At 36.7% G+C, this 20,629-nt stretch overlaps 1 long non-coding RNA gene across 1 annotated transcript; it reads left to right on the top strand.

Moving 5' to 3' along the window:
• Window positions 1-8,575: 8,575 nt before the first annotated feature.
• On the top strand, window positions 8,576-17,582 carry LOC114007383 (uncharacterized). Its single transcript, XR_003549022.1, has 3 exons — window positions 8,576-8,643; window positions 14,287-14,360; window positions 17,407-17,582. It is a non-coding gene; the product is annotated as an uncharacterized LOC114007383 (long non-coding RNA).
• Window positions 17,583-20,629: the final 3,047 nt, after the last annotated feature.

The following is a 20,629-nucleotide window of genomic DNA, read 5'->3' as shown; positions in this document are numbered from 1 at the left end:
TTGAGTATGCATGCATGTGTCGGTTGGAAGTGTTTTGTTTTGGTTTTTAGAGAGGGCTTTTCTACATGCAAGGCTCAGGCCTCAGCCTCCTGAGCAGCTGGGACCACAGGGCTGAGCCATAGCATCTCACTTTATTGTGTGGATCGGGAATCAAGCCTGGGCCTCCCATGTGGCCTCAGTCGGCCAAAGAAGACTGTCTAGTATACAATTCCACAACTGGACCTGTAAATATCTACTTTTAATGTGCTATTGTACATCAGTAATAGTGGTATATAATTCAATGTTAATTGACAAAAAGCACTTTATTATTGATTTAGAACTCATTTACCTTTGAAACATTGCTTTAGTCCAGAAGTACAATCAAAGTGCAGGTATTTTTAATTTGCAAAAGTAGATTACAATAGTAGTAGAATATTAGCAATATTAAGCAACCTCTTTGAGCAATGTAAACAAGAAAAAAATCACCTTGATGAACATCACCCCTCCCTACCCCAGGCCCATGGCAAAAATCAGATCACATTTGTTTATTAATTGCAGTTCTCACGTTTAGAAATAAGTTTGTGAATATCATTTCTTCTACCTGCTAGCTCAATATCTTACTAGAAGATGTTTGGGACTGTGAGTCGCTAACATAAAAGACTTACTTTTGGAAAAGAGAGAGAATTTGATATAGTGGGGTGTGTGTTTTCCTTACTGAAGCAGTTTGCAGCTGCAGCAGGTAGCACTCTAGTGATGTGTAGATCCTTAGAAAGTCTTTGAGGCCCTTAGGGTATATTTCTATTCTAGGTCTCAGGTTAAAAAAGCAACACTGAGACAACATCAGGGGACAAACACAAAAGTCGCACTCCCAACCTAAGTTGAAAATAGGGCATGTTTATTTTTTTATCTAAAATACTACTAGAATGCCTGAAATTCAAGCCTAAAATCACAGACTTGTGGATACCATTTAATTTGCTGTATCTTCCATTCTACTCTGTCCCTGCAACTCTGGTAGAAAAGATTAATTCGAAGCATCTTCCCCTAATTTACATTAGGGCATTTGTAATAAATTAGGACAACGAGAAGACCCACAAAATGACTTGTACTTTCTTCCTATTCAATAAGTAATTATTAGTTCTTAATTACTGACTCAACAAGACATAGGCTTAAAAAGTAAAATAAAGTAAAAATAACTCTCAGAGAATCTGTGACCTTTTGTAACCAAAACTAGGTTTACCATATTATTATGTCTTTAATTTTGTGCACTAATGCAAAATCTTCACAGTGTTCTTTTCTTTTCTTTGAATTATATTGCCTTGGTAATATTGCACATCTATTATTAATGTAAGAGTATCAACTTCAATCTGTATCTTCAGTCTATATTGATGAACCCAAACATTATTTTAATTGTTCATTAAATTATTCATGAATTTAATAGGATTTATTCAGTCTCAAATATGCATGTATACAAGACAAATTTTTTTTGTCCTGTAATTTACAATGTAAAGTGAATAATTTAAAAATGTATATATTCAATGTGCTGTTGTGGCCTGGAAATATTTATGTCCATCCAAAATTCATAGATTTAAACTTTAATCCTTCATGGGGAAGAATGACCAAGAAGGAAAAACAAATTTCGAAACAGATCCTTCAGGAAGTCATTCAGTTAAGATGAAGTTCTAAGAGTGAGTCTCTTATAGTGGGGTTAGGCAATAGATTTTATTGGGTGAATTTTATATATTTTATGGCATTAGAGACAAAATAAATTACTAATAGACTTAGAGTATCAGAAAGAATTGTCCAAAATAATATCTGTATTTATAGCTTGAGAATAAATTCTATGTAGACAATTCCGGTTTAGGAAAAACTATATGATCATAATGTTTTCTAAGATGAGGCACTTTCTCCAACCTGGAGAGGAGCTCGTTTTCTTTCATTTTTCTTTTTTTATTTTTTTCATGAGAGAAAAGGAAAGAGGAAAAAGAGGCACTTTCACAGGGTCTTCATGCCGCAATCTACCCTAGATCAGAGGTATGTAATTACACCAGCAGGTACAGGGAAACCTCAGGAGACCAACCTGGAACTTTCTCATGTGGATTCAGGATTCCACAGTGTTGTGTTACCTCTGCAGTATGTGACTGGCCTAAGAGAGAAGCAGATTTTGAAAAAAGAAAAGAAAAAAATTAACTTTTTGAGCCCAATCTTAAATTTGAAATGTCTGTTAAACATCTAGGATAAGATATCAAGTAACCAGCTATATACGCAAATCTGGAATTTTGCAGAAAAGCCAACTAGTGTTGAAGATTCAGAATAAAATGATACATTATAGGGCCAACAGGTGGCGTGGAGGATAAGGCTACTGGAACGCATATGGCTGACTATACAGTTCAAATCACAGACTGGTGTCTTGAAAGTCATGACAGAAATATGTGCATGCTGAAAATACTGACAGGATAATGGAGGGGAAGGAATTGCAGAGTAGTCATCTATCCTGGAGAAAGATGTCTCGCCTTCTCTCACTCTCGGTATCTCTCTCTCTCTCCCTGGTGAACTTACTTGCCCTGTACCAAACTGAAAATATATACTTAAATTATAATGAACTATATTGTAGATAATTAATTATAGAGTAAGTTATTGTAAAATCTGAGAGCCTAAATGAGTGCTCCCTGGAAAGCATATAGACTTTATAATAATATAATACTGAATATACACACTTGTTCCTGTATTACATTACAAATCCCCATTCCACCTATTATTCTGTTTTCCTATTTTTCTTTATATATGTTTCTTTCCCATTACACCTTTGAGGGCAGAGAGCGCATCATATAAATTGTGCCTTATATATAAATTGTATCTTATCTCTATATGGATATATAACAGTGCACTTATGAAGTGCATAAAAGGCACTAACATATAATAGTTGAGGATATTTATTGAATATCAGTTTAAACTTTAGAACACTCAATTTAAACTCCTAAAGGAAAAAAAAAATCAAATGTAATTCAGGAGTATAGTAATGAGATTTTCTTTGTAGATGTCTTAATATGTAAGATAAAGCACAAATATTTTTAATTCCTATGAACATAAGAGTTTTCTTCTTGGGGTGTTAGTTTGAAGTACTGTTCTATCAAAGAGATTTGGTCTAGTGAGCAGAAAGAATTATCTTAGAGTTTCTCTACCTTTGATTTCTTTAACATGAAGAAGAAATAACGATCTATTATATCTCAGGAAACTAAAACTGTCTAGGTATACCAACCAAAGAACATTTAAGACAGGGAATTAGTTACGTGGAAGACTGAAGACTAAAGGAACACAATTATGAGAAGGTAAGCAGGAGATTAGAACCAGTGGAAGCAGTACAACCCGAGGATTGGAGTGATATAGGACAAAAAAAAAAAAAAATGAGGAGGAGGAGCCCTGAAGCTCCTCTATAAGAGGAGCTAAACCTCAGAAGGATCTGAGACTACAGAAGAAGGTCCGTATGTCAGAGTGAGAATCATGGTGAAGAAACAGCTGATGCCAGTGAGGCCACTGGGAGGAAGTAAAGGGTGCATATGGAAAATCTTACCTCTCCCTTGCACTTGACTTCTGTCCTCTGGTTCTTCCCATTGTGTATCGATACAGAAAAAAAAAAATAAAATCTATTACTAAATCTCAGTCCCTCATATGCTAAAAGAAAAAAAAAAAAAGTCCATTCTTCTTATCTGATTTAGAAAGAAGAGTAGTGAGATGGCAGAGTTCACTGATTTTTGAAAGCACAGAAATTGGTTGAGCAATATTTCTAATCTCAGATCAGTGTTTTATGCCATTTTTAGTTTCAAATTACCCATTTGATTCTGCTACAGGAAAATGATGTGAGACAATTTAAGTAATAGCAATCAAAATTAATGAATATGTTTTCATTAAATTCAAATGCACCGCAAGTATTGTCATAGAAATCACATTTCCCAACCCAGAAGGAACACTTCTCAATGTTTTCTTCCTAATAATTTTCACACATAATGAATAGAGTAGTATATGTCAAAATAACTCCAGTATATTTGACCAATAATTTTCTAATTGGGAATTGAGTTTGATTCTATGTTTCTTCCACAAGAGGATTCATCTGTTTATAAACAAAAGGAGGAAATGTCTTTCATAGAACCTCATCCTAGATCTTCTGATTAATATTGTTAATATTGTGGATATTTTTCTCTCTATATCCAGGAGTTTCTTGTCAAATCAAATGTTATTGGGACCAGCAGTTAGCGTAATGGCTATGTTGCTGGACTCCCACGTAGTCGACCCTGGTTCGAGTCCCGGACCCAGTGGCTTAAACTCATGCTGGGCATGTGTGCGTGCATGCCCAAGATCCTGAGAGGTGAATGGAAGAGAAGGGATTGAGGCATGGCCATCCCCACTGGGGGGTGATTTCTCTCTTTCTATCTCTCTGTCTTTCTCTGTCTGTCTGGTGAGCACACGTGCCCTATAGCAAAAACCTCTCCAAAAAAAAAAAAAGAAATCAAATGTTATTTTTCTGTCCCTGAACAAATAAGATGGATTAGTGGAGGACAGTGATAGAAATCATATAAATTAATCAATCAAGATTCTTCTAAGATTTGAACTCCTTTTCATGGTCACCTAATCATAGTTCTCCAGGAAACATCAGAGTGAAACTGAGAGTTGGGAGGTGGGAGGGGTACCAAGGACCTAGTTCAGAAGATCATTTTGGGGGTGGAGAACTATGTCTTATTCAGAGACTAGGCAATAAATCTATGCTTATAACATATTGACTACTAATTAGAAAATTATGAAGCATAAATCTGGACTGTTCATAAGGAGTCCCAAGGTCTTGAAAATTCTGGGATTTGACACATTATTCTAAGAGAAATGGGATTTTACTGAATGTTTGAAATGGAGAGACATGATCAAATTTTAATTTTGAGACATCATTCCTGCATCAGTGTTGAGAAAACATTCATAGCAATATTGCATTCAATGAAAGGGAGAGACAGCAATTCAAATGCTGCTGCAATAATTATTCTTGAAAATTATAGAAATCCCTGAACTGCTTAGAAGTCTGAAGGGATAGAGAACAAGAATTATTTCAATGTTATAAAGGGGTAGGAAATCACTCGGGCAGGGAGAGATTTGCACAAAGATGTTTACTGTAGCATTATTCACAATAGCTAAAACATGGAATCAACCTGCGTGCCTAACTACTGCTTAATGGACCAAGGGAAGGTGGCCCACATCCACAGTGGAATACTACTCAGTCATAAAGAACAATGATATCCTTCCTTTGACACAAAGTGGACAAACCTAGAAGATACAATGCTGAGTGAAATAAGCCAGGTTCTGAATGACAAATACTGTGTATGTCCCCACTTACTATATACAGAATATTTACCCTCTATGGTGGAAACTGGAGGACTCCATGGCTTAGAAGTTGAGAAGGTAATTATAAATACTGGACCTGAATTGGGATGGGGGGAGTTTCAGAAGAAAGCAATTTTTCTTCTTAGAAGAAAAACGGAGAGGAAAAGTGTTAATGGGACAAAGAAACGTGCCAATTTCTGTTGAAGATATTTTGTATTTTAGTTAACTGGACTAGGGAGAAATGTTAATATGTTGAAATATTCACTTTGTAAGCTAAATAATGTGATTGTTTAAAAGAAAATTAAATTAAAAATAATGAAGAAATAAAGAAAAAGAAGAAAGCAATTAATAGGCACAGTCATGGTGTCAAGCAGCTAGAACAGATTGTGAAACACTGCAGCACAGCAGAGCAAAGACTGTTTCTGACAATTGAATAGATGCTTCCAAAAAACAAGAACAGGACCAGTAGAACTACTATCAAATGTACACAAAATAAGATAATAATTAATATTGAAAAGGCGACTACAGGACCAGGAGATGGCATGGAGTTTAAGGCAGCTGGATCTCACATGGCCAAGCACTTGGTTTGAGTTCCAGACCCCAAGGCTCGAAAATCATGCCAGGTGTTTATGCGTGAGTGTCCAAAATCCTGAGAGGAGAATGGAAGGCAAAGGATAGCAATGTGGTCATCCCCCCTGGAGGGTGATTTCCCCATTTCCCCTCCCTCTGGTCTTCTCTGGCAAGCGCCAAACTCTATAGCAAAACCTAAAAACTGAAAAAAAAAAAAAAAGAAGTGACATGCTGTATACATGCTTTGAAAAACCATACTGTATCATACAAAGTTGTTCAATTACATGTAAACCCAAAATTACAATTGACAAAGAAAGCCACTGAAAGAAAATAATAAAGCCATTGGTCAAATGGACTATTTAAATAAGAAAAAATATTAAAGATGACTAACAAATTTTTCTTGATTTCCATTTTGATTAATTTTGTACCTTACTACAGTCAATAAAGGTAATTGATTTTTTTTTTAAACTGCAATGGGCACATACATTCATCAGAAAGAATGAGAGAGAGGCAGGAGTAGAGCACCCTAATGGGGTATAATCATCCACAATCCTTTCTCCCCTTTTACTCCATCCCATCAGAATTTTGGCACCAGAGGTTCATTTGGTTTTCAAGCTGCCAGAGCTAGGATTTGAACTGCAGTCAGTCCCATGGGCTCTGACTTCCAGTGCACAGGGCTTAATCACTGTGCTAGGGGGGCCGACATAAGGTAATGGTATTTTGTAGGCATGCATTTTGCAGGCAGAGCCAAAACAAGCTACAATCATAATCCTCGTGTTATTTTCTACAATAAGATGTAGAATCACAAAGTCAGAAGTGAACTTCAAAGTCACATAGCTTAATATTCCACATGTGATAGTTAACTTTGTGTGTCAACTTGGCTAGATAATGGTGTCCGGGTATGTGGCCAAACGCCAATCTAAATGCAGCCTAGGTGTTGCTGCAAAGTTTTTTTGATAGTGTGGTTTTGTTTGGCGTACTTCAATTCAATCGATGGACTTTGAGTCAAGCATGGGCAGTCTTGGTACACAGTGGCTAAGTGTGAGGAGAGGAAGCCAGATTCTTTTTTTTTTTATTTTGATTTATACATTTTTTTATTGTTCATACATTAAATTGCTATGCATCATTTAGATTGTGAAGAGACTTTACCCAGCATGATATACACCTCAGTCCAGCCCAATTGAGACCACCATACACATCCTTGTCTACAGATCATAAACCTTATCTGTGTCCCACAAGTGTCTTACCTCTCCCTTTTCCCCCCAAAAGCCAGATTCTAAGTGGCTGACCAAGGCCCCAGTTCCATCCCTGATGACGTAAGAAACGTATGTCAGGGGCCAGCAGACGGCATAGTAGTTAAAATTGTGGACCCCCATATTGACAACTGTGGTTTAAATCCCAGACTTGCCAGACTGAAAATCACGCCAGGTGTGTGTATTTGTGTGTCCTCAAAATTTTGAGAGAAGAATGGAGGAGAAGGGATTGTGGCATGGCCGTCTCTACTGGGAGGTGACTTCTCATTTTTCTCTTTTCGTCTCTCCCGTCTCTCTGGAAGTGCACATACTCTATAGCAAAAACCTAAACAAACAAAAACCACATGCTCATGGTATTCTGAAATGGTGAAGGATTCAGAAAAAGAGAATAACAATGTGACCACACTCTGTTGGGGAATTCTCTCTCTCTCTCTCTCTCTCTCTCTCTCTCTGTCTCTCTCTCATATACACACACCCTCTAAGGTAAAAAATAAATAAATAAAGCTTTATCTAGCAAAGATCTTTGCTGTTTCGTTCAGTGGTGTATTCTAAATAACATAGAGACCTTTTTTCATTGTAGAATAAGAACCTATTAAGAGTACCCTTCTTTCTCTCTCTCTCTCTTTTTTCTCTCTGAAAAAAAGTAGGTGTATAAAGCTTTAGCAACAGAGCAACTATTTGAGAGATGCCTACATACAAGCGGTGATACATTCTTCTCTAACTAACTTAATGGAGATAGATACAAATAATAGAAAATTAAGTGCTATTGGCATCTCATTTTTTTTCTAATTATATGTTTCTGTATGCTTACCTAAAACAATTACTTTGAGCTGTGTCTGCCATTTAAAAAAAATCCTACTTCAATTTAATTGTTATTATGTAACAAGAGATACAGGAACTACTTGCATATATTCCTTGAGATTTTACAGCCTTCATTTAAATAATATTGAAGATATTGTCATAGTAATTTAGTTTCAACCTTCAAGAAAAATGTTCTACAGAGACTGAGCACATTGTAAAGCTTTTTGCAGGCTTCAACTAGAACTATTTTAAGGACAATTTAGCATTAAGCTAGAAGATGCTTTAAATAGTAGTAGCATGCCTTTTGAATTTAATGGCTGTACAACTTCAATCACCAATACTTGCTCAAACTAGAAACCAAAAAAAAAAAAAAAAAAGCGTTAAAAGCTAAAAGAGAGCATTAAACTAGACAAAGGCTAGATGAAACTTTTCTTCCCGATAATGTTGCACTTGTTTAGTTGAGTCAAATTCAATATCATTGTGAATGTCAGGAGGAATTTGGCAACTGCACTGCAAATATTTTGTTCAAAAATGTGTATTTAAACAGCTGAGTCAACCTAGTGGCATCTGTGCCTCCTTCTACAACACAGGACCAGCGTATCTTCCAGTCGCTGGTGCTAGTGAAGCCTACCCGGGCAAGCACTGGGAAGGAAGAGGAGTATATATATGCATTACTCTGAAGGTAATGGTTCCTATTGATTTTTTTGAAAAGAAATCAAAGTAAATTCAGAGACTTCTATAGGCATGGGCATGCAGAATAGAAATTTGTTTTCTATTGGGTATCTAGCAGTTTTTAAAAATCATTCATTTATTTAATTCCATTTGTTGTTATTATTATTATTATTATTATTATTATTATTTTAATTTGACCAGAAAGAGACAGAGAGAGAGAGAGGAAGAAAGGAAAATGAGAAAGCAGGCTGCCACGACCATGTGGGAGTCCAGCACCTTACCACCACACCACCTGCCAACCTCTATCCCGTGTTTCTTTAACTCTTCTCTTTGGTTTCTGTAATGTCTGTCATGATTTATACCTTTAATATAGTAGACAAAACTTTCCTTTCTACGTAAAATCAGAGACAGGCAGGGCTGTAATTCAGACACAGTGGAGGCCTACAGAATTCGTCCTTTTGGGGGCATTTAGGATGCCAAGCTTTGAGATTCAGCAGGGTCAAGACTTCTACTGTCTAATCCCTTGACTCAAGTAGAACAGCCATGATGTATTTTATGAGCTGCTCGATGCAAAAATGGCATGGTAGTAGTTACTTCCCTGAGGTACTCCCTATGGTATTCTATCTGCTTTTTCTGGCTTGCTAACCTGGCCCATGCTGAATTCAAGTAATCATAGAGAGTCCATAAAATCTGAAATGTCATTTAGTAAATTTACTATCTGATTCCATTATGGTGTTTTCTTTTTCTTTTTTTTTTATAATCATTTTATTTAACTTTATTCATTTATTTATTTTAATTTGACCAGAGCGGGACAGAGCAAGAGTGAAAGCAAGAGAGAGGGGGGGAAAGTGAGAAAGCAAGCCACCAGGCCTGGGACTCGAACCATTGTTGGCCATGTGGGAATCCAGCTCCTTAACCATCCAGCCACCTGCCGGCCCCTCCATTATGGTGTTTTCAACCAAGAACATTGTCTAATGTATTGGTTCTCAATTTCTCCATGACTCTTTGACAATGTTCTCAGTTTCCATGATCTACTGTTTTTGTCCTATCATTCTAGGCAAAAGCACTCAATTTTCACTCAGGTTTTTGTTTCCTCTTGATCTTCTTGCAGACTTTCTAGCATTGTTGGAGAAAAGCACATAGCCAGGATTGCAGACATGATGATAAATTCATGTTTATCAATCTCTTATCAATATTTAAGCATTTCTAAGTTTCTGAAATATTCAAATTTACATATTTCCATTGCACCTGAGATTTATAACTTCCCATTACCTCCCCATCTGCCACTTATATGTTCTTAACTATCATGGAAGCCTTTGTCATTGTTTACAAATCTAACTTTTGCAAAACGATCTTATTCCTTGAGTTTCTCGGCACATAGATTCTGAATTTTCCCAATGTATTTCTCTCTTTTTCTTCTTCATCTGAGCAATAATTCTCAGCACTTAATTATCTAGTAAATGTTCAGAAGTTTCAATGCAACTTAAAACTCAGCCCATCCAAACATGGACTGTCCACCACTCCAAAACCATTTGCTTCCCTCCTCTCCCCTCTCCTCCTGCCCACCCATTCTTCCCCTAGTTTTTCATCTGTTGAGGAACACTGTCACCATCCACTTAATCTAAAATTCAAAATTTTTTAAGTCTATGAGTCTGCCTGTCCCTCACTTCTAGGTACACCAACTTTACAAATTTTAGTGTCATTTTCATGTCTGCATAATTAATATACTTCATTCTGCATGCATTTATAAAATACTGACTTTTACGAGACATCATCATTCTTCACTTATATTACTGGGAAAGGACTGCGGACTAGACGTAATATCTGGCCTCTTATCTCCTTCCATTGCATCCTCCACATTACAGTCATAGAAATAATTCTACAACATCAGTGTTCTGCTTGTTGTCAATCCTTTCTAAAGCTTCTAATTTGGGTAACATCTAATCATTCTTTTTCACGGCCTACCTTACCCCAGACAGCCTCTCCAAGCACATAATCCTCTAATCCCCTCTTGCACACAGAAATGTAAGCAGTTGAGATTTATGAACTTCTACACGGAATCACTCTTCTCTTCCATCTAGGGCCATAGAAAATGTTGCTCTGAGATTACTACTACCCATGCTCCATGCCATAGTGTAAATATAATTTGTTGGGGAAGAGATTTATCACACGCTAAAGAGAGTGGTTGTCTATTCTAGCCCATCCCATAGCAACTAGAGATCATTCATAATAATGTTTATTGTAATTAATCCTAATTATATTTAATGATATATAACTTTCCACAAATGTCAAAGGCCTATGATAGCAGATATTCTCTTTATATTTCTCATCCTTTCTTTCCTCAGAGCAGCAGTGTGAAACTAAATAAACTATTAGTAAATAATTGATACAAATCTATAAAATAAATTTTGATTGGTAATTTTATGTATTGACTGTATTGGGTTAAGGAATGCTCATATAGTTGATAAAACTGTGAGGATATGAGATTATTACCCAAAGAGATTAGCATTTGAATCATTAAACCATGTAAAGAAGACCTGCCTTCATCCTTGTGAGCAGGCATCATTTAATCTCTCAAGGACCCAAATAGGAAACAAACAAACAAACAAAAAATGACTATGATGAATGAATCCTCTCTCCTTGAGCTAAGATGTCCATCTTCTGTCCTTGGACTTGGGTGTTTCTTGGTCAGTCCTTCAAACTCAGATGAATTATATCACTTGTTTTCTCTTTTAAGAATTATTTATTTAACTCTGGTTTTTGAATTAGTATTATTATTATTTTAATTTAACCAGAGAGAGAGAGAGAGCGAAAGTGAGAAAGCAAGCTGCCAGCTCCAGGACTCAAACCATGGTTGGCCACGTGGGAGTCCAACGCCTTAACTATCATGCCTCCTGCTGGTCCTCCCACTTGCTTTCTTGATTCTCCAGTGTACAGATGGTGTATCATGAGATTTCTTGGTCCTGATTATCAAATGAGCTAATTCCCATGATAAAGATCTTCTTCAACATAGATATGTTTGTCTTATTTGTTCAGTTTTTATAAGAAGCCTTTTTATGAGAATACTAAGTGTTTATCTTTTATGCAGATTTATTTTTATAAGTTTATTCTTTTGTGATCTGTACATGTATTTATATGAAACAATATTTGAGATATACTTAAAGTTCAGTAAGTTACATTTACTAAAACATACAACTTGAGGAACTTAATACACACACACACACACACACACATGCACACACATATACATATACGTAATATATATATAATATGTATACATTTTTTCTGAGAATGTATCTTACCATAAGTAAAATAAATATTTCCATCTTCTTCAAAGATGTAGAGATATGCAGACAAAGGAGGAGGGTGAAGAGAATTTATTAGTTCATTGTTACCGGCATTGTACTACCAGAATTGTCAAAAGTTTAAAGCTGATCCTTTTACCTATGTTGTACATTTGAGCTGTCTTTAGAGCTGTTAGCCCCAAACACTAGCATTTTTTTTTTGTAGAGGTTTTTCACTATAGGGCGCGTGCGCTTGCCAGACAGACAGAGAGAGACATAGAGACAGAAAGTGAGAAATCACCCCCCAGGGGGGATGGTCACGCCGCAATCCCTTCTCCTCCATTCTCCTCTTGGGATCTTGGGCACGCACGCATGCGCGCCCGGCGTGAGCTTTAAGCCACTGGGTCCGGGACGCAAACCGCGGTCGACTACGTGGGAGTCCAGCGACACAGCCATTACGCTAACTGCTGGTTCCCTAGCATTTTTCATTTGTAGATTCCTTGATCTGAAAGAATACAGGTCTGGCTAGTCCTAAGCAGCTATGTCTACAGGCTGTAAGAATTTGACATCAGTCTGCCTGTCCAGCTGGTCCTGTTGAGAAGCGTTATCAATCGTCCCATTCTGACTCTTTTTCACTCACAGGAATTATTGGTTGCCCACACTATTTACCCCAACAAAAGCTGTAAAAATATACAGTCTTTGATGTTGCAGTCTGCAACTTGATTGTGTAGTTTTCCACCTCAGGAAAACTACACAATCAAGTTGGAACCTCTTGGTTTCTCAAGAGTGAGGTATAGCATAGGACACTGTCTCTAAAACTTTGTGAGACCTTCTAATTCTTTGTTTCTTCTGAAAACACTGATCTCCTGATTTAAAATTAGGAGGATAACACGTCTTCCCATCTCATATTGGGAGAAGTCATGAAAAGCACAGAAAACTCGGGAACCAGCAGTTAGCATAATGGCTATGTCGCTGGACTCCCACGTAGTCGACGCGGTTGGTGTCCCGGACCCAGTGGCTTAAAACTCACGTCGGGCGCGTGTGCGTGCGTGCCCAAGATCCCAAGAGGAGAATGGAGGAGAAGGGATTGCGGCGTGACCATCCCCCCTGGGGGGTGATTTCTCGCTTTCTGTCTCTATGTCTCTCTCTGTCTGTCTGGCGAGCGCACGCGCCCTACAGTGAAAATCTCTCAAAAAAAAAAAAGCACAGAAAACTCTAATTTTTTATTTACAGATATACATTTTTCTCCAATCCAAATTCCTGAAATTTATGTCCTGAAATATGGCTGAGGAAGTTCTCAGAAAAAGTATGGCATCAGAGCCCACCAGCGCTGCCCTTCTTTGCAAATACCACATACTGGACTTCAGAATTTGGCTTTTATTTTCTTGAGGCAGAGGTTGAAACTGAGTTGAAAACAGTTCCAACGATTAAATTGATACATTTATTTTAGCTGCTAATACAGCAACACAATGCTCTGTACTATAGTATTTAAGAAATCAAACAATTTTTTTCTACTTTGCTCTCAATCTTTCAAAAGTAGAAAGTAAAGGGACCAGCAGTTGGCATAATGGTTATGTTGTTGGACTCCCACATAATCGATGGCAATTTGAGTCCCAGACCTGGTGGCTTAAACTCACGCAAGGTGTGTGTGCATGTGTGTCCCAGATCCCAAGAGGAGAGTGAAGGAGAAGGGATTGCAGCCTGGCTATCCCCTGTGGGGGGTGATTCCTCTCTGTCTCTGTCTTTCTGGCAAGCACATACGCTCTAGTCCAAAAACGTCTCCATAAAAAAAGAAAGAAAGAAAGAAAGAAAGAAAGAAAGAAAGAAAGAAAGGAAGAAAAGAAAGTAAAACCAGATTTAAACAAATCAAAAGAAGGCAGTAGGTGAAAAAAAGAAATATATAACAATTTGAATATTTGAGAGCTGTCTAGATTCGGGTGATAACAACTCTTCTGGGTACAGAGTGAATATTTCATTTTCATATTTTATTCTGTAGTATCTGGAAAACTTTAGCATTGGTCATAAGGGCTAATCTAGAAATAAAACCAGATGAAGATTTGATCAAATCTGAATGTTATTGGCTTCAATAATAAAAAAGAACAATACAAAATAGAGTGAACTCTGTTAGCTCTTGTTACGATTATAGTTATCCATCCTTCAGGCCTTGGGGTACAGACTTAGCTTGATTTTTAGCTTAATTATCTTTTTAAGCATTAAACATGTATCTAGAGGGTGTTTCAATATTACAACTAGTCAGCGAGGCAATCCATTATGTGGATTTTTCTAAGAAGCTAATGTAATATTAAGACCTGTATCCCAGGCTAAATAGTGAAGGAACTTGAGATTATTCATTGATTTCTCTCTTTTAGCAATGTGTCCCAGGAAAACATCATGATGGATACACTGGAATTTAAGACAGAGAGCTTCGATGCAAATGCCAGTGGTATATATTGTACTTACTATCTTTTTAAATTTCCCCATCGTGTTCTCTTTGTCTAGGTTCAGTTAGAAAAATGGAACAAAAGAATTCAAACAGAATTAGTGTGTACATGAGAAAAATAAGGAGGTGGGGAAGCAACGGTCAGGAAAGTCACCAGCAAAGGCCAAAATAGCGACCATAAGAAAGACAACGTAGTTTGGACACAGAGCCTTAACCTGAACTATGAGGGCAAGAAAACTACTACAATCCGCACAAATCTCCACCTAGCTCCACCACCAGCTGCAAAACAGGGAAATAAGCAATTCCAGGCTCCATGAAGCTTGTATCTGTGCACATAACTAACCACGGCCACCTCTTGGGCATCACATAATTTATTCCAAATTCCTCTTGCAAGCCTTTTACATAAATTTGTCACACTGGCATTCTAAATAATAATAATATACAGAGAAGTGGATTCTGGTGAACATGGTTCCAGATATCTTCTCTGTGTGTCAAAGACAACATTGGAAAGTAATGCCAATTTGACCAAAATTCAGAACAACTTCTGTGAGGTAGAAATTGTCACTACCTATTTAACAGAGGAGAACATTAAAACGTATGGCCTTTAAGTAACTAAAATGCAGGTCAAAAATACAAGAAAATATTCAAACACGGGGTAGTTTCATGAAAAGAAAATGCTATTTTATTGTTGAGGTCTTGGGTTGTCTGTACAGCATGGGTAATACTGAACACCAGCCATGTCTATTACTGTGGAAGCATACACATGGTGGCTCTCTGCCAGTCCTACAAATTCCAGTTTTATTGCTTTGGGTTGAAATTCATTTAATTTGATTTCTCTGAGAATATCTTAGGGAATTCTGCTATACAAACAAGCATGAAAAATACTAAAATAATTTAGACTCATATTCAGCCATCTTTTTAAAATAGTGGATCAGGATATTCTGATGGCATATATTTTCTTCTTATGGCCCTATCACATCTTTTTTTTTAAAGAATGACTTTATTTAATTTTATTTATTCACTCATGGATTTTAATTTGACCAGAGAGAGACAGAAAGAGAGAAAGAAAGTGAGAAAGCAAGCTACCAGTTCCAGGACTTGAACTGTGGTCAGCCATGTGGGCATGTCCAGCATGTTAAACACCATGTCACCTGCTGGTCCCTCTATAACATCTTTAAAAATCCAAATTAATTTCTTTTCTTATGACTTTATTGTAGACAATTCTAAAAGTATTGCTATCAATGTTAGCATTAATAGAAATATTATTTTACATTGCATATCTTACTGTCTACTGCATAAAAAATATGTAAATGTCAGTGATTCCTTACATTTGTGGAGTATATATTACAATCATTCACTGCTAAAGAAATCAAACAAGTTATTTGTTTTGAAAATTTTCTACTTTGCATAGTTGCAAAACCCACTGCAACTTTATATGCCTAAACAGCTGAAATGTTCAAAATTTCTGCTCTAGAGGATGAAACGTGACTGGAAAAATTCTTTATTAAATGGGCAATATACATTCTGTTTTTAATTAATTATTTTTTTTAAATAGTGGTTTCTTGCTACTTGTAATTAAAAAATTATCTAAGTGTAGTAACAGAATTAGTACTGGGAAAAGTAAATCTTTACTACATAAAGTTTTTTTGTTGTTTTGTTTTGTTTTTATTTAAAGAGAAATTTTTGCTATAGGGTACATATGCTCACTGGAGAGAAAGAGAGAGACAGACAGAAAGTGAGAAATTTCCTCCCTGGGTTGGGGGGAGTGGCCAATCCCTTCTTCTCCCTTCTCCTCTTGGGATTTTGAGTGCACACACACATGCACCTGATGTAAGTTTTAAGCCATTGAGTCCAGGACTCGAACAGCAGTCAACTGCATGGGAGTCCAGGCACCTAACCATTATGCAATCTGCTGATCTCCTCTACATAAAGTTTTAAAAGTGTAAAAACAAAGACAGAACAAAATAGTATACAAGAGAATTTCAGAAAGTTCATGGAAAAGTCAAATTAAAGTACAAGTTTAGGGACAGTCCTGTGACCTGGTAGTTAAAGAAATTAGATCCCATATGGCCAACTGTGTGATTCAAATTCTAGACACAGTGGTTTGGAAAATATGCCAAGCTAAGTATATGTGCATTCCCCAAATCCCAAATTCCATCAAGGGGTGCCTTCTTTCTCTCTCTCTTTTATTCTTTCTCAGCTTTTTGTTTCTGGTCAGTGTATGCACCATCTGGTAAAATAAATAAATCAATCAAAATGTGAGTTTATTTTGGTATAAAAATATTTTGAAATCCATACTTTTTTTGGTAATATGCATTTTCAAGAAATAGTCCTAAGACTCTTCTAATACTTAAAAAAGAGTCTAATTTTTCCCTGTTTTTTATAAAAGCACAACTTTGGAAGCCAGCAGGTGGCATGGTGGTTGAAGTGCCAGTCTCCCACATGGCCAACTATGGTTCAATTCCTGAACCTGGCAGCTTGCTTTCTCACTTTCCCTCTCACTCTCTCTCTCCATGTCTCTCTCTAGTCATATTAAGAAATAATAATGATAAATAAAATTTAATAAATATTTATTTTAAAGCATTTAAAATAAAAAGCACAACTTTAATACTCATAAGATTTTGGAGAATGTAGATTATAAATATTACTATCTACACATATAACTGTACTATACTTCATCAAAGCTATGATGCCATTGGTTATCACACACCATTTTTATGGATTTTGAAAACATAATAAACACTAAGAAAACTATGACTCATGGGTTAGTGTTAAATAACATGCTTTTTTTTTACATTGAACTTTATTTATTTATTTACTTATTTTAATTTGATCAGAGAGGGACAGAGAGAGAGAGTGTGAGAAAGCAAGCCAACAGGTCTGAAACTCAAACCATAGTCGACCACGAGGGAGTCCAGCACCCTTAACCACCATGTCACCTGTTGGTCCCAACATGTGTATTTTATACTTATTGGCTAATCTCTTCATCTTATTTAGATGTAGATTTTTCTCTTTTAAAAACAATATATGACAAATAAATTTGTTTTAGTGGTAGATCCTGAAAACATCCACCAGCTCCAGCTGCCCCTCCATTTCCGGGTGGTGTGTGGAAGACTGGAATCCTCATGCCCATGCAGTGATCACCGTGCCTATAGAGAGATGGAATGAAAAAATGGAAAAGATGTGAACTGTGTAATTTCTGAACTTCAGCAGTGATAAGCTCATAGCTGATTCTCCAGTTTCTCTCTCTCCCGAAGAGAAGAAACATCACACAGCAGTGTAGGAGGCCCAGGTTTGAGGTACTTAGGCCGTTGAGTCACTACACAATATCCCTGGGAAAATGAACTAGACTTGCAAAAGCGCTTACATGAGTGAGAAGTAAACTTGTTGTGTTAGAACACTGAAATCCTGTTACTGCACCCTGTTACAACTATCCTGATCCATGTAAACTTAGAATAAAAGTGGAACCACAGAATGGAGAGACTAAAATACGTGGCTTGGCAGTGAGTGGTGAAAAAACCAATTATGATGGGCTGGAAAAATGACAATCTATGTTGTGCAGTTACAAAACATTCCCTAAAATTACTACGTAGTCTACCACAAGAAGTGAAATACATTTTGAATAAAATAGTCATGAGCTTTGATTGTTATCCATGATGTTTCTGCAAAATTATCAGAATGAATTGACTTGATAAAGAATAGACTGAATTGTATGCAGATAGGAGAAGAGAAATAAAGATGTGTTAATGCCTTTGCAGAATTGAGAAAAACAGCTATTTATTCCTTCACTCCAAACAAGAAACCATAGATTGGAGAAAGCACATAAGAAGGAAAAGGCAATGAAGCCTTTCAACTGAATAAATGTCACTATGATGTTGAGGAGATTAAAGAAGCTGTGTCCATGAACCAGAAGATGGTATAGTGGGTTAGTCTCTGGACTCCCACATGGCTGACCATAGTTTAAGTTCCAGAGGCTTAAAATTCATGCTGGGTGAGCCACTTTTGGCCCTTTGAAAAGGATAATCTCTATATAGATGGGTTTAGTTTCTTGAACGTGGTGGTGGTAGTATAAATGTCCAAACACACTCAATATATACATTCTCTGTTGAAAATGGCATCATGTATTGCATGCATACTTTGAATTGTGCACTATAAAGGTGTACAATGATGAAATGTAAATTTAAAAAAGGAAAGAAAAGCTATGTGGTACACCATAAACATGAACAACAATTAAAGGAAAAGAAATTACAAAATAAAAAATACATAATAAAAAATGAAATCACAAGATAAGAACAGCCTCAAAGTTCCAGAAGAATCTTTGTAATAGGTAAACAGAGAAAAAATAATATATATATATATTTTTTTTTGGAAAGGTTTTCGCTATAGGGCATGTGTGCTCACCAGACAGACAGAGAGAGACAGAGAGACAGAAAGCGAGAAATCACCCCCCAGGGGGGATGGTCATGCCACAATCCCTTCTCCTCCATTCTGCTCTCAGGCTCTAAGGCACACATGCACACGCGCCCGGTGTGAGTTTTAAGCCATCAGGTCTGGGACGCGAACCGCGGTCGACTATGTGGGAGTCTGGTGACATAGCCATTACGCTAACTGCTGGTTCCTGAGGGAAATGTTTTTAACAAGTAAATAAATAATAGGTTATTGTAGTAATCTAGAGCATTTTGAAGACTATTAGTTTCTCTAGCATAATATGGCCAAATCTAAAAGGGTTAGATTATTACTAAAATTCCTTCACATCTTTTATTCTGAGGTATTTGCCAGAGAGTGCATGCACTCACTAAAAATACAGAGACAGTAAGAAGGAAAATGAGAGATCACCCCTCCTAGGGGCATGGCCATGCCATAAACCTTTCTCTTCCATTCTCCTCTTAGGATTTTTAGGCATGCATACACATGAACCTGGTGAGGTTTTCAAGCCACTAGGTCTAGGACACAAATCATGGTCAACCATGTGGGAATCCAGTGCCTTAACCACCATGCCACCAACTGGTCCCCATATTTCTTCACATTCAAGATGCAATTCTCCTGGATCATTCTTGTCTCAGAAAAATCAATGTCATTGGTTTTCTGTACAATATTGTTCTCTGTGACAGGAAGATAATCGTGATGCCACAAAACCACTCTCACCTACTAGGTAAATTTTGATGCTGGTATTTTCTTATTTTATAAGAGAGCATCAACAGATGGCTTTTAGAGAAAGTTCAGTGCATGCACTAACAATGACCACTGTGCCAATTCTACTACCTGGCTAACAGTAATTATGAAACACCACCAGTTGCAAAAATTGATCTCGATTTCAGAAATTTTAAAAACATTTTCTCTACACTGATGAAGTACAACATACTTTGCAAAAATTTGCTTGTGGAGTGACATTTCCTTAAGAAGTTATGGAATACTGTTCTGTAACTAAACTCAGACATTAAAAACAGAAAGAAAACAAAATGGACCTCAACAAATGGATTCATTAAGGATATAATTTAAGGGCAATCTAGAGAGGGATATGGGATAAGTTGGAAGACTAGCACAGCCAGGAGAATGAAGCTGCTGGAAGTATAGACAGGTGACAAGTAAAAATAAATCTCTTACATATATGGACATTCATACAGTGAAATAAGAACTCCCAAAATATCCAGTGTTACATGTGTTTTGAATAAAATCTAAAAATCCTTGTATGAAAGTTCTATAAGAGTGAAAGAAATAACTAGTAATAACAAAACTGCCTATGAATGAAAATATAACGTAACCATATGCCCTGGCTCTATAATTAATGTTTGCTTAATTATAAAAAAAATAATAACTTGGGAGCCAGCAAGTTTTTGGTTTTGTTCTTGTTTTTTGTTTGTTTGTTTGTTTGTTTGTTTGTTTTGCTATACAGTGCATGCACTTGCTGGAGACACAGAGATATCACTTTCCGGGGTGCCTATGAATGAAAATATAACGTAACCATATGCCCTGGCTCTATAATTAATGTTTGCTTAATTATAAAAAAAATAATAACTTGGGAGCCAGCAAGTTTTTGGTTTTGTTCTTGTTTTTTGTTTGTTTGTTTGTTTGTTTGTTTGTTTTGCTATACAGTGCATGCACTTGCTGGAGACACAGAGATATCACCTTCCGGGGTAATGGCCTCTCCACAATCTCCTCTCCTCCATTCTCCTCTAGGGTTTTTTAGCATTAATGCACATGTGCCCGGAGTGAGTTTTAAGTCTCTGAGCCCAAGACTAGAACCACAATTGACTACGTGAGAGTTCAGGGAT

Source organism: Tupaia chinensis, unplaced genomic scaffold (assembly GCF_000334495.1).
Source record: "Tupaia chinensis unplaced genomic scaffold, TupChi_1.0 Scaffold000162_1, whole genome shotgun sequence".
In the NCBI taxonomy this organism is placed as follows: Eukaryota; Metazoa; Chordata; class Mammalia; order Scandentia; family Tupaiidae; genus Tupaia; species Tupaia belangeri.
This window is presented reverse-complemented; position numbering and strand designations above follow the sequence as displayed.